Source organism: Mauremys reevesii, linkage group 2, assembly GCF_016161935.1.
Source record: "Mauremys reevesii isolate NIE-2019 linkage group 2, ASM1616193v1, whole genome shotgun sequence".
NCBI lineage: Eukaryota > Metazoa > Chordata > Testudines > Geoemydidae > Mauremys > Mauremys reevesii.
The window spans coordinates 109,452,599-109,466,200 of NC_052624.1; the positions used below are offsets into that span (position 1 = coordinate 109,452,599).

The window sequence follows — 13,602 nt, forward strand, 5'->3', positions numbered from 1 at the left end:
AGTAATGATCCATAGCTTCTTTACGAACTACTCAACGTAGGTCCTCACACATTCTCGAGCACTTTTTCGCAATGTGACTTTGAGAAGTGTCGCCTCTGCTCATTTACTGGAAAATGTCATATCCTCAATTTTGCCCAGTCCATTCAAAAACTGCCATTTCTGTTATCATGTGAAGCGGATTCTTCTTTATTGTTTCTCTCCTTTTCATGTAAACCAGATTTTTCTTTACCATTACTCTCTTTTTCATGTGAGCCCCACATTCTTAATCATTACTCTTCTTTATGCCACCAGGAAAACTGGATGATTCTCCATCACTTCCTCACATTTCCATTCATTTTCTTCAGGTAAATCTGCAAATTCTTTTGTAACAGAACTTCCATCATTTATACTTCACTCCTCAATTTCTTCTACACTGGGATGATTGCTACTGCCTAAAGCCCGGTCTATGTTGTTGTTCTGTTTCAGATATTTTCCCATCAAATTTGCTCCTTGCTTCAAACTATATTGCAATTGAGCTTTTCACTTCCTATATTGAGCTCCCAAAGGCTTCTTCAGAGGCATCTTTTACTTTCTACAGGGGAAAATGGACTGTATTAGGGAGAGCAAAAATCTATGTTCTGCAGTCTTAGAAAGTCATCAAACATTATGTATAAAGCATGGCAAAAATAGTAACAGTATTTCTTTTATATTGTTGCATAGATAGGGGTTTGATAGATATCTTTGGCATCTCATTAAATATGTCCTTTATTAGTTACAACTTACACTCTTTAAGTCTTAAAACACAAGTATACTTTCATAATTACACAATAAAACAAGGTTCACAATATTGCAGCTGGGCTGTCACTTCACTTCATTCTTATATCTCACTGACTGACTGGCAATGCCCCACATCTTATATAACCTTCCAGAGTATGGCTGACAACATTCTAGGAGGTTCAAGGAAAATGTAGTTTTCAGAAAGTCTGGAAGGTTCCACAAGATTCTACAAAGGTACAGGACATTCTAGGAGGTTAGTGAAAAATGAAGCCATATACAGAATACCCGAAACATGTTATTTCAAACATTCTATTTTCTCTTTTGTCGCTAACAAAAAACAGTGCCCTGAGCTCAGTGTCCCTGACAAATTGCCTGGGCCACCTGCCCATAAATCCAGCCCTGATCAGGAGTATGTACAGGGAGGGGGAACTCAGTCATAAAAGGGGTGGAAGCTGGATGGAGCAAGGCTCCGCATGTTACTATATGCAGGAGCCTACACAGTGTAGAACCATTTCTGAATTCAGGACATCTCTAGCCAAAATAATTATTTAAAAGCAGCAGGGAGGAAAAAAACTGGAAATAAAATAGGAAATGATTGTCTATTGTTATGCTGGAAGGTGCTAATGGCTGCCATCAAACGAGTCTTTGATTCAAAGACAATCACAGACCTTGTTGAAGTCAGTGGGTGTGCTAAAGCACTGCGTCAGGCTCAGTGGAAGGTAAAATTAAGCCCCTTTTTATGTAGTGAGGCAACTGGAAACAAAGGCTACTGCCCAAAGTACCAGGAGAGGCCTGATCAGAACTAAACTATGGCCTGAGGGACTTGCTGGTTGCAATTGTGGGCATGTGTTAGAAGCAAAAAGCCTGAGATGAATCAGAGACTTGTAGGTTTGTATGTACAATTGTCTGACTAGGGTTGATTCATGATATAGGATTGACTGAACATTATCTTTGTAAAAGTTAAATGTGTTGTAGTGATATGTATTTGAAGTCCTAATTTATCAAAAATTATTTTCACCTATCAGAAATACTTTGTGCTTTATGATAAATAATTTTCCTATGGAGACTTTGATAGGCAATAATTTTAAACAAGCTCCCCAAAACACTAGCCAACAAAAGGAGAAATTAGAAAGAACATTTCATACAGCAGAAGCCCTGGAAGCAACTGACTCTTAGATCTGGTTAAACATTGCGATTTGTTACATTCCCTGCAGAATTTTAATCTTTTTTTAAAAAAGTAAAGAGTATCTGGGTTAAGTTTCATGTATTATGCTATTTAGCACAGCATATGTGAATGATGAGTTGCAAGAAGTTCTTAAGAGCACTATTAGAACTTTTTATTCTGAAGCCAAGAGGAGACATGGAAAATTGCAACAATTACAAGCTTATTTCAATGATTCATGCCAAGTACAAAATATTAGCAAAAAATATTGGCAATGAGGCTTAAATATTTTATCTGATAATATTCTTGTCAAAACTGGGGTTTTCAAAATGAGATCCTCAAATAATAATTTCAGATTCTTTATTGGAGTAATACATTTTGTGTAAAAAATTAAATTTAAAAATGATCAGATGTCTGTCATCACTGAGAAAGCAGACACTCAGGTTTACCCTCTCTCACACCCTTGCTAAATTGGGATTTAGCAATAGTTGGTGCAGATAAGATTTGGAGACTTTGGCTATTGCTAAGGGTCTATTACTCAAGCTTTTTTCAATTCATAAAGGAAGATATCACAGGTGCCATATCTCTCCCCTGTTGTTTGACTTTGCTATAAAATCCATTATCTCTAATACTGGGATCAATTGATAAAATCAAATGAATCAAATGGGAGGATGAAGAGTTTACAGAGCTAAATGCAGATGATGCTGTATTTTTTGCAGGTGATCCACAAAAAAATACCAGAGATAACACTGATTCCTTAAATTCAGCTATTTATTATTGTTAGTATTATATGGATTGCACCAGCAAGGTGATAGGCATTTGAAGATAAAATCTCAAATACTTTAGTTCTAATGATAAAATAATCTGGAGCAAACAGAAGCCCATCAACCTGTTGATGGATAAAGGCACATTTCTAGTAATGGGATTTTAATTAGGCCAAAACAAGATAAAAACAAGATAAAACTAGGTATCACTAGTAATTTGAAAGGTCATGTAAAGAGATATGGATTAAATAATACATTCTGGGTGGGTGATTACTAGGGTGGAAGCAACTTCACTGCCACTGGGATGGAAGGGAACATAATATGAACATATGCCCCTCGTATATTATATTATATATATATTCTGAATATTATCCCAGTGAATGGCCAGTTACTATTCAGAGAGAAAAAAAAAGTTTTTTCCCCAGAATTAGGTGGGGAAAAGGGGGCTAAAAACTCCATATAAAATACTATAGATGAACTTTAATTTCCATGGTCCTGTTGAGCTATAAGCTCATGGATTAGAAAAAAATCCCAAACTTGATCATTTCGTGAGAGACCAAGTGCTCTTCTGTACATATCTTTCTTTATTCTCCCAGCTGCATAGAGTGCCCACCATTTCTTTTGGTCTTGTGCTGCTCTGTTCTGAGTATCATGTTGATAGACTGGTCTTCTTTCTCTCTTATTCTATGTAATGTTTCTCTGACTCTCTTTTCAGGTGGCATCCATATTATCACTTGACGTGGAAGTGGCATTGGTGGCATTCTTAAAGCGTTTCCCTAAATGCGTTCATCTCCTTTTTAGTATGTCTGATGCTTTAGGTTGGTTTGCCCTAGTTAGAATTTCTGATGTTGCAATAAACTCTTTCTAATGGACTGTTAAGATCTTCCACAGACATTTACTTTGGAAGGAATTGATTTTCTTGGCCATTTCTGATGTAGATTTCCATGACTTTGCTCCATAAAGGAGGGCAGACATGACTCCAGTGTTAAAAATTCATATTTTTGTATTCATGCCAGTAATGCTGCTTCTCCAAATCTTTTTGAGTTTATGAAATACTTACTAGTGATAGCAATTTACAAGTTAGACTTATTTCCTCCCTGAACCACGAATGCCAGGGATGAGGCCTTCAATTAGGGAAAGGAAGGTTATTTACTTTTAGACATGAACTTGGCAAATTTTGCAAATTATAGTCTCTCAAGGAAAAATACAAAAGCTGCAGGTCAGCAACAATCTCTTCCATTGAGTTTTTCTACAGAGAGTAGATCTGAAAAATTATGCATTGGCAGCAGCTATTGTAAAATCTATTATTTCAAAACCAGTTTATTCAAAGTCACACAAAACAGCAGCTACTTTCCTCTGTCCCTCTCCCATCCCTCATCATTCCCTTGTTCCCAATCCTAGGACTACCCTGTTCTCTCTCAGTCTTTGATTCTTGGAACTCCCTTGTACCCGTGTTTCTTTCTTCCTCTTCCTATCTTCCCCTTCTCCTCCTCCTATTATTTTTCCCTGCCCTCTCGGCCCTCTACCAGTTTAGATTCAGCCGGTCCAAAGTGGAGCTCCTGGCTTTTTCTCCTCATTTCTCTACTTCTTCTCTTCTCTACTAGTGCAATCTCAGAGTCTACTCTTCTACTCCCACTTCCACTATTTTTTGCTGTCCTCTGTCCAATATCCCAGTTCTCCTTTCTCCAGTTTGGCTGGGATTTCCAAAGGAGCGTAAAAAAGCAGGGCACCCAACACCCTTGTGTTCTGTGAAAGTTCCAGCCTTTATCTACATTGCTACTGTTAAAGTCATCTTCTTCCACCATTTCACTCATGTTACCTCCGGTCGCCCTTGAATCCCATCATTGGCTTACTGACCTTTACAACACCAAAGTCATTCTCCTCTTCCTGACCTCACAGGCCCTTTGTGCTCTTGCCTTGGCCTACATCTTTTTTCTCTCATTTTTTCCTATTCAAACTTTTACTCCCAACCCCCCTCATTTGGAGAGTATTCAACCAATAGTGTGAAGAGCAAAGTGGTGGTTTGCCCTCACCCACTCTCAACTGTGTGTCATGCTGCCTCCTACAGTTAAAACAGCCTCACAATTTTTGTTTGGCCAACACCACTTCTATCCCCCTCCCAATTTCTCCTTACATCCACCTTCCTACGTCCTTCACCACTGATCTTGCTACACCCTCCCTCAGTTGAATTGCTGTCCCATATTGTGTCAGATTGTAAATTCTTTGAGGAGGGACCATATCCCATTGTATATTTTGTGAAGCAGCATGTTCATATGTAGTACTACTGTATAACAATGCTTAATAAGTATTTTAAACAGGAAAAGATGAACATTTCCCCTTTGTTTTAGATTTTTTCTGTAGAAAAAATGTAGATAAGTTAATGCTCTGTAGGTTTATATTTTACTGTGTGCAGTGGGAATGACGTTACCACCCCTGAGAGGCTCCAACAAGATATATTCTTGATACATTGGGTCCCATGGGCAGTTCTAACACACAAATGAGGCAATAATGCAGCCCAATTACCTGCACTTCCCTATACCCAAAATACAGTTCCCTTAAACTAAGTTTTCACAAAATCATTTTTACAGTTCTCCCTAGTGATGCTTAAGCCAAGTCAGAGGAATCAAGCTACTTCAGGGACTCATAACCAAAAGTGAACAGTGAAAGTGATTCACGGTGTGAAAGAAAGGACATCAGGATTGAAGGAGAGTGTTCATTTTGGTAGTAAAATGATTTGTAGGATAGGTTGCTCCAGAGGAAAATAGAATTTTATGCCATCATCTAGCTGATATGTTTGCACACTGAAACATGTTTCAAAACAAGCTTAGGAAAGGTTTGCCAAGTGTTGTATTATATGGCTTGGAAACTTCCATTATGCTGTACATCTGTTTATGAAGTTATTTACTGTGTGCAGTAGGTATTCACTCTGTGCATATAACGTTTTGATTGCAATTTGTATTATCCTTTAAAGTATACCTTCCCTGTCTAGTTTATGTATGAGTTACAGGATAACCCAACAAATGTTTATTTGCAGCCTGTCCATGATTTCATTGTGATCCAAACCATTCAGTTTTAATTATAGATAGTGGACAAAACTAGGATGTTTGATGTAAATCCATGCAAGATTCAAACATGTTAACCATTGGTATTAAGAATTCAGATTATGGCTTGAGTTTTTAAATACTGAATGTAACTAACCTAGAGTTGTGTGATAGGGGCACATCAGAAATTAAATAATTAAAAACAAAGCAGTTATAGATATTTGTTGACAATGAGCGAGCAATAGCTATATTTTTTCAGACTGCTTCTGACCCTAAGAATTTTAGGAGGTACACATTAGGGAGGTCTCCTCCAAACATCAAATCCCATGTCCCTCCTCAGTCCTACCTAAAAAGCAAAAGAATTTCCTACAACACCACTTTGTTAGAGTAGTGGTAAGGTTGCAGGGTCACAGCAGAAGTTTGAGTGTGTACTTCCTTTCAAGAAGAATAGGGTTGGTGTGACATTGCACACCATATTCTTCATAGTGATATTATATACTTATGATTATGGCATAATTATAATTATAATATATGTTATGAAAGACAGGTCACATGAGAGGTCATTGAAAAGGTTATGATTTGCTGAAGATGATTTTCCTATTTATATTCATGTATCCTTTTTGTATCTGAAGTTATAAATACTGACTATATATCTGTACTTCAAATGTCATTACACCTGGGTAATGCCCAATAGACAAGATGCTTTCAGTCTAGATAGCTGGTTGGGAAGGACCTATTCAGGGCAATGAGCCATTAGGGAAAACAATAGGCCTTAGCAGAAGTTTATCTCCCACCTGGTGAGCCTTCCTGAGTACGCTACAGCCAGCCTGTGAGTGATGGCTGCTACGACTCTACAAGGACATGTGACCAGGCCACATGATGCTGGACTCCATCTTGGGATGTCAGAATTTTTCCACAGACTGGTCTGGGGACCAAGCTTTGGAACAAAGGGTTCCTGCCCTATGCAAAAACTATATAAGGTAAGGAGTGACATCATCTGTGGTTCTTCACTCCCCACACAAGAAGACTCCTAAAAACACCTGAGGAACAAAGACTGAACCGGAGGAAGTGCTGGACCCAAGCTAAAGGGGTTTCTAGCCTGTGTATGAAACACCTGGGGGTTCTAAGCTGTAAAGCAAGTGCAGCTTGCCCTTTAAGAATCTGCAGCCTGCTTGTATCACTTATCAGGGTGAGAATCTGCTTATTCATATCCAACCTATTAGTATATTAAGATTAGTTTGCGGTTTTTGTTCATTTACTAGGTAATCAGCTTTGATCTGTTTGCTATCACTTACAGTCTATCTTTTGTAGTCAATAAACTTGTGTTTGTTTTAATCTAAACTGGAGTGCTTGGGGAAAAATCTCTGCTCGGTTACCACAAGTGCGCATTGTTCTCTTCACATTGAAGGACAGGTGGACCAGGTATTAAGCCCATATACTGGCCAGATTTGACCAGGGCAGGACGGTACTACTCTGGGGTCCCAGACTGGGAAGCTGGTGGTTAGATAGCCTGTCTGTAACTGCAGCTGGGTGTGTCCCTGCCTGTATGAATGCTGGAGCAAGTGCAGACTGGAGGGCTTTGTACAGCTGTGATAAACTGCAGTGTGAGAGGGAGCCCAGGCCGGTGGTTCAGGGGGACTCAGTGGTATCCCAGTTCCAGGTGGCACTCTAGGGGGAACCCATCACAGTTGGTTGTTGTGTTTTTTTTTTTTTTTTTTTTTAACAACCAACTATCAGAAGCCCAGAAAATGAAACGTTAGAGTTGTACTTCTTGAACAAGGCACCTACAGTAACTTAGTTATGTCCCATAAGAATAACATCAGGAAATCAAAAACTCATACTACCTTATCCCATCCATAACACAAGCAATTTCATTTTATCAGTGATGACCAAAACTGGGATATTTAATCATAATTGGAAATTTCACTACTTACTTTAGTGCCATCCACAGTAAACACAGAAGAATGTTAAATCCCTGAGTAGAGTCACAGGGCTAGATTCACAAGGAAGACTTAAGTATCTAATTGCTCTTTTAGGTTCCCAAGTCCAACATTTGGGCAGTACTGGCCTTCACAAACCAATGCTCAATTGCAGCCTAATCCTATAGGCACCTACAGTTTTGCTGGTGCACATGCACAAAGTCATCTCAGTTCTGATGCCACCGACCTACTCGGTGCCTCCCTCATGCCTAAGCCCTGGTGGGATTCACTAGGCATAGGTATGCTCAGAGGCTGCCTTAGAGTATGCCGCCCTACTGGATTGGTCCCTGTACAAGACATCGCTATTGTGGTAGTGCCCACTTAGGGTATGTCTACACTACAAAATGAAGTCTACTTTACTTAGATCAGCATACAGCCACCACAGTTATTAAATCACTTGTGTGCACGGACACTTGGCTCCTTGTGTTGGCAGTGTGCATCCTCACCAGGAGTGCTTGTATTGATTGTACTGTCAGTGTGGGACAGCTCCTGAAAGCCAGTAACAGTCAATGTAAGCAACACAGCGCCTATACTGACACTGCATCGACCTAATTACATTGACTGTGACTCTACACCACTCAGGGAGGTGCTGTTACTAAACCTGCGTAGAGAGGCACTTACGTCAGTGGGAACCAAATTTATGTGCAGACACTTCCACAGCTAGGTTGACGCAAGGCCCTGTACAAAATAAGGCCTTAGACAAAATAAGTTCTGTAGTTAGAGTCACCCCTTTGCCTGATGTGGAGCAGGGACTTGAACCCAGGTCACCTACCTCCCATGAGTGCCCTAATCACTGGGCTATTGAGTCATTCTCGCACCATCTCTGGCCCAGTGAATATTTAATTATTTCATACAAAGTGGAACAGCTTTGACAGGAGAGATGGAGAGACCCACTCCAGAATCTCATAGCTTGGTGCTTAATGGACCTCTCTGAAGGGCAAAGTTAAGGTAGTTTATGGTGTTCTTAAGATAAACCCCAAAGATAAGGAAGCACTTATTTATTTTAAATTTTAAACCTTGAAATGTAAAATGCACTCAGACCACCGATACGTGTCTGAAACCACCTTAATGAATACATGTGCATGTAAATTTAGATTATAATTAAACCTCTCTCTTGATTGGAATATACCAGCTCTTGCTTCCACAGTGTTTATTGAAACTATCTCACATGGGCTTTCTCCAGCTGTTTACAGGCTTTACTGCAGCCTCCGTTGGAAACTACAGAACCTATTAAGCTCTTCAAACAAGGTTGCATGGTACAAACAAAGGGCAAGTATGGGACGTTCCTGTGCTCATCTCATCTTAGAATTTCAAAATATGTTGAAATTAATATTCTTTGTTTGTGGTTTATTTATGCTGAATTGTGCATGGTAGGAAGAAAAATCTTGTATTTAAGGCACAGGACAGGAAGTCAGGACAACTCTGGGTTCTAGTCTCACCTGTCCCTCAGACTTTTTACTTTGCGCTTACCCGCAAGGTACTGAATCACTGTGTTTCATGGGTCTTATTTCTAAAACAGGGATAATACTTGCTTAGCATACATGGGTGCTGAGGGTCTAAATGAATCAACATTTGTAAGTGTTTGTACAGAAGAGTCTATCCAACTTCAAAGTATCACTATTGTATTTTGAAATTTAAACATGATGGGCTGAGGAAAATGATGGTTCCCTTGAAAACACCATGAATTATGTAGGAGCAGAGTAATCTACCCATCTTTGTCATGATTAAAATACTTTAATTTTGCTAGAAGTAGACGAGAAAGGAATAGAGAAGCTGAGTAGGTGATACATAAATACATGTAACTAAACATTAAAAAATTAACCAAAGAGATTATATGTGCTAAAGAGAGTATTGTGTTTGAACACAAAGATGGGCAACGGTAAGATAGTAGAGGGCCACAAAAATCGACAAAAATCCTTTGATGGGCCCTTCAGAATTTAAGATTGAGCAAGGTCACAGTCTTTTAGAACAGCTGCTGCTGCCAGTCATACTGATCCACTTGGCTCCGCTTCCGCATGAACCCAGGCTCCGACTCCGCCCAACACCCCCTAGCTCCAGTTAGTGCCTCCCCATTGGCTGATTGGCAGCTGAGAGCCAATCAGGTTCTGGCCAGGCCATCCACCAGTGGGCTGGACTGGGCACACCTCTGCCAATGGGAAGGAAGTAACTAGAGCTGGGTGGCATGGGACGGAGCGGAGCCTATGTTGATGGGAAGCCAGGCACATGGGTTCCCCATGGGACAGAGTCTGTATAAATGGCTGAGCAGGGCAGAGGCAGAGACTGGCAGCACCATATCTGGATGATATGGTCCAGCTGACCCTCTGTCCTACCAGCAGGGAGGGAGCTCTTCTGTTACACCCCTCAGCCCTGGCTACTGTCCTCACGTTGGCAGAGATGTGCCCTAGCCCATCCATGGCATGGTAGGAGAGAGGAGGGATGGGCTGACCACAATCAGTTGGCTGTGGGAGCTGGGAGGAATGGGACAGCAATAACTAGAGCTGGGTGGCATGGGGTGGAACCCCTTCCTTGTGTGAGTGATAGAGAGATGGCTGGGCTAATGAGTGGCATTGTGGCCTGGCATATGGGATCCTGCTCCCAGTCCTGGGCTCCACTCCATAGCCCCGGTGATGCCCCTCACTTTAAGCACTGTGCCTGATGCTCAGATTTGGGTAGGCCTGCGTGCTACAGCCCACCCAGCCCCACCCATTGCTATGGCCCTGCTCAGCTCCACCAAAGAATATTTTCACCAGCTGGCTACGGGAAGGCCAGATAAAATGACCTGGGAGGCCAGATGCAACCCCCAGGCTACCAGCTGTCCATTTCTGATTTAACATAGTAATGATACAGCTGCAGAAATTAGGACCAAATCCCATCCAAACCATCTTCCTATTTTGCAAACATGAAATCCTCTCTAAATTCTCCAGAGCATTCATATCATTATATCAATCAGCCGTTTAATCCAGATGCAGTCTTCCACTCATGCAATATGCCTTATAAGAAGATGCTCTTAAGAATGGTTTCCACAGTTTAAAGACAAGATGCTTTCCTCATTTTTTAATGCTCAAAATTGTTATTAAGCGTAGTATTGCGCTCTAAGCAAACGTATTCCCAAGAGCTCTGAATATCAAACACTGCCCAAAACCTCAAATCCCCATAGTTCCAAGACAAACTAGAGCTCTAGTCCTAGATCTTGGCATCCTGCTGGACATTTAATATGTGCTGGAAATGACTTTCTTGTGAATTAAATCAAGCCCCATATCCTATACTGACCTTGTCGTGGTCTGATTTATCCTCAGCCAATTTATATTATCAGTTTGATAGCCTGTGCCTCTACAGTACTTCACTCTCCATTGATCTGCTTAACACATGGTAGATTATACAAATAATTATAAGTAACATATACTGAGCTTCTAGCTTGCAGCAGAAAATAAATGTAATATATGGAAACTGGGTCAGTTTATTGCCACCTTATTAGTCAATCATTTCAGCAACACTTATTTGCAATTATTCCCACTTATACAGTTTATTCAACTGAAAACTACACGAATAAAAGAATCAAACAACTGACAGGAAAATATAATCCCCTTCTCACTCAGGACAGTCCATAGGTGGATTTCTTCCCTCTGTTGTAAGGATCAAGTTATCCCATAGGCCTGCAACCCATTGTGTGACTTCCTACAGCTAGATTTCTCTGGGCATGCTTGTTATTAACTGGTGGTATTTTGTATTACATAATTGTCTACAGTGAGCTGCAGGCAGAGGCCCTGAGTTAATATAGCCTTGTTCCAAGCCCCTGTAATAATTCTGAATGGAACAAGAATTTTCCAGGGCTTACACTCAATATGCCCTAAGCATATCAATCTTTTAGAAAGACATCCAGTCTTGATTTAAAGATTTCAATTGATGGATAATCCACCATATCCCTTGGGAAGTTGTTCCACTGGTTAATTACTCACTGTTAAAAATATACACCTGTACATGTTTAACATATGGAATAAGCCGAGAGTCTGAAATGGACTTTCTATAAGTGGCTTCAGACAGTAGATATGCCACATGTACTGCTTATTGTCGGAGTTGAACTGTCCTTTTCTGACATCATCCCCTTTAGGCCAAACATTTCAGAAACAATTATGGGTTCTTATTATTTATATTCCAGAAATGCCTAGAATCTCCAGCTGAGGTCAAAGCCCCATTGTACTAGGCACTGTACATGTGTGTTATTATACAATCTCTGCCCCGAAGACCTGACAATCTAAATAGATAAGATAGGCAAAGGATTGGAGGAGAAACAAGGGCATGCTTTGAGTGATCCCTTCTTTTCAGTTGTATCATATAGTTGCCCTTCTTGCTTTCTCTCTTCTGCTTGTGTTTCTCTTTCTATCATTGGAGGGACAGGGATGTGGCCTCCAGTGAGGGCCTCTCAGGCCTTCCTTACTATTTTCAACATCAAGAAGGGCTTCAGTATAAAACATGGTTTAAATGAACCACATATTTTAAAAAGTGCAATCAAAAGTTACCAAAGTTGTGAGAGGGAGCAGCTCTGCTCCAGAGCGGAAATATCAGGTTTGCCAGCCTTCCCTTTCAGATGTTACATGCTCTCACCGTTGATCGCATTCTCTCTCTCTCTCACACCCTGGGATTCATAGCCTCAGATTACAAGATCAATACAATGAATCCAGTGTGTGATGGTGTTTTTGTCCATCTATTGTCATAGTCTACCTTGCTTTCCAAACATGTAAATCCTTAAAAATTACATTTAGCGTTTTAAAAAGTAGACCACTTCTGCTAATTTTGCATGCTCAGGATTTCAAGTAATTGAACAAAATAACCAGACCCCCAAAATGTGTCTGTTACCAAATCACCTGAAACAGAATGTAAAAAAAAAGTGATAATCACTCTCAGCCCCTTGGCATGGCTCTAGTGCCAATACCGAGTGTGTGTGCACACAGACAGACACAGACACACCTTTATTAGTAAGCCCACTTTATGCTTGGCTAATTTAAAAAATAGATGGTAAAAGGACATGAAAGTTCAGTGACTTAAAAAATAAATGCCCCCAAATCACATATCTACTGTAGGCTGAAAAAAGAAACGTTTGTCTTTGCAGACTTTATTAAAACAAATCAAATTATATTATGAACAACATTAGGAACAAAAGGAAAGCCAGGGTGATGTAAAGGTTTAACTGAATATTAAAATTCAGGATATGGCATTAAATGCTATGAAATAAAGCCATAAAATATATTGACATGAGCTGCCAGCCCTCCTTCAAAGTTCCAGTAATCACAGAATAATTAAATGTCAATGTCAATCTTCATAAAAATGGGCATTAAAGGGGGAAAAAAATCACTCACATTAGTGCAGGCTTGAAAAGGAGAAGGGAGTATGTGAGAATATTTAATTATTAAAGGGATGTTTGAAACTGATGATGTATCTTATTTCTTCAATGAAAAATGTATCATGAAGGGGTACTTGGCCAGAGTAGAGCTGTGTTAATTATCTATTCATGGATCTGAGATAACAAAGTGGGCTTAATGTTGAAATCTTTAAAAATAAATAATAATAAAAAAAAAACGCTGCTTGAGCATTACATGCATTGAGCTGTCTCAGGCCTTGAGCTTTTGCAGGTCACCTACACTGTGACAAATCAAAGAAGTATTTGTGATACAACCATAGGGCCATATGCCTCTCCACCACCTTGCAAATCAATCATCTTCAACCTCACCTAATATAAACACAAAGCATGATAAATATAATGCATTCGTACACAGAGCGCCAAAATACTACACTATACAACTCAGTTTTCCTTTTGGGAAGAAAATGAAAGAGACAACTTCACATTACTTAATACATGACTGGAAAGCAGGGCCGGCTTTAGGCCAATTCCCCAGAAGCAGGCC

At 40.0% G+C, this 13,602-nt stretch overlaps 1 long non-coding RNA gene across 1 annotated transcript in view; it reads right to left on the bottom strand.

Annotated features, from left to right (window-relative positions):
* The window catches only part of LOC120396718, a 190,611-nt gene continuing 177,009 nt past the window's right edge, over positions 1 to 13,602 (bottom strand). Inside the window, exon 3 of the long non-coding RNA XR_005593320.1 lies at positions 1 to 571. This is a non-coding gene — a long non-coding RNA (uncharacterized LOC120396718). The remainder of the gene's footprint in view (positions 572 to 13,602) is intronic.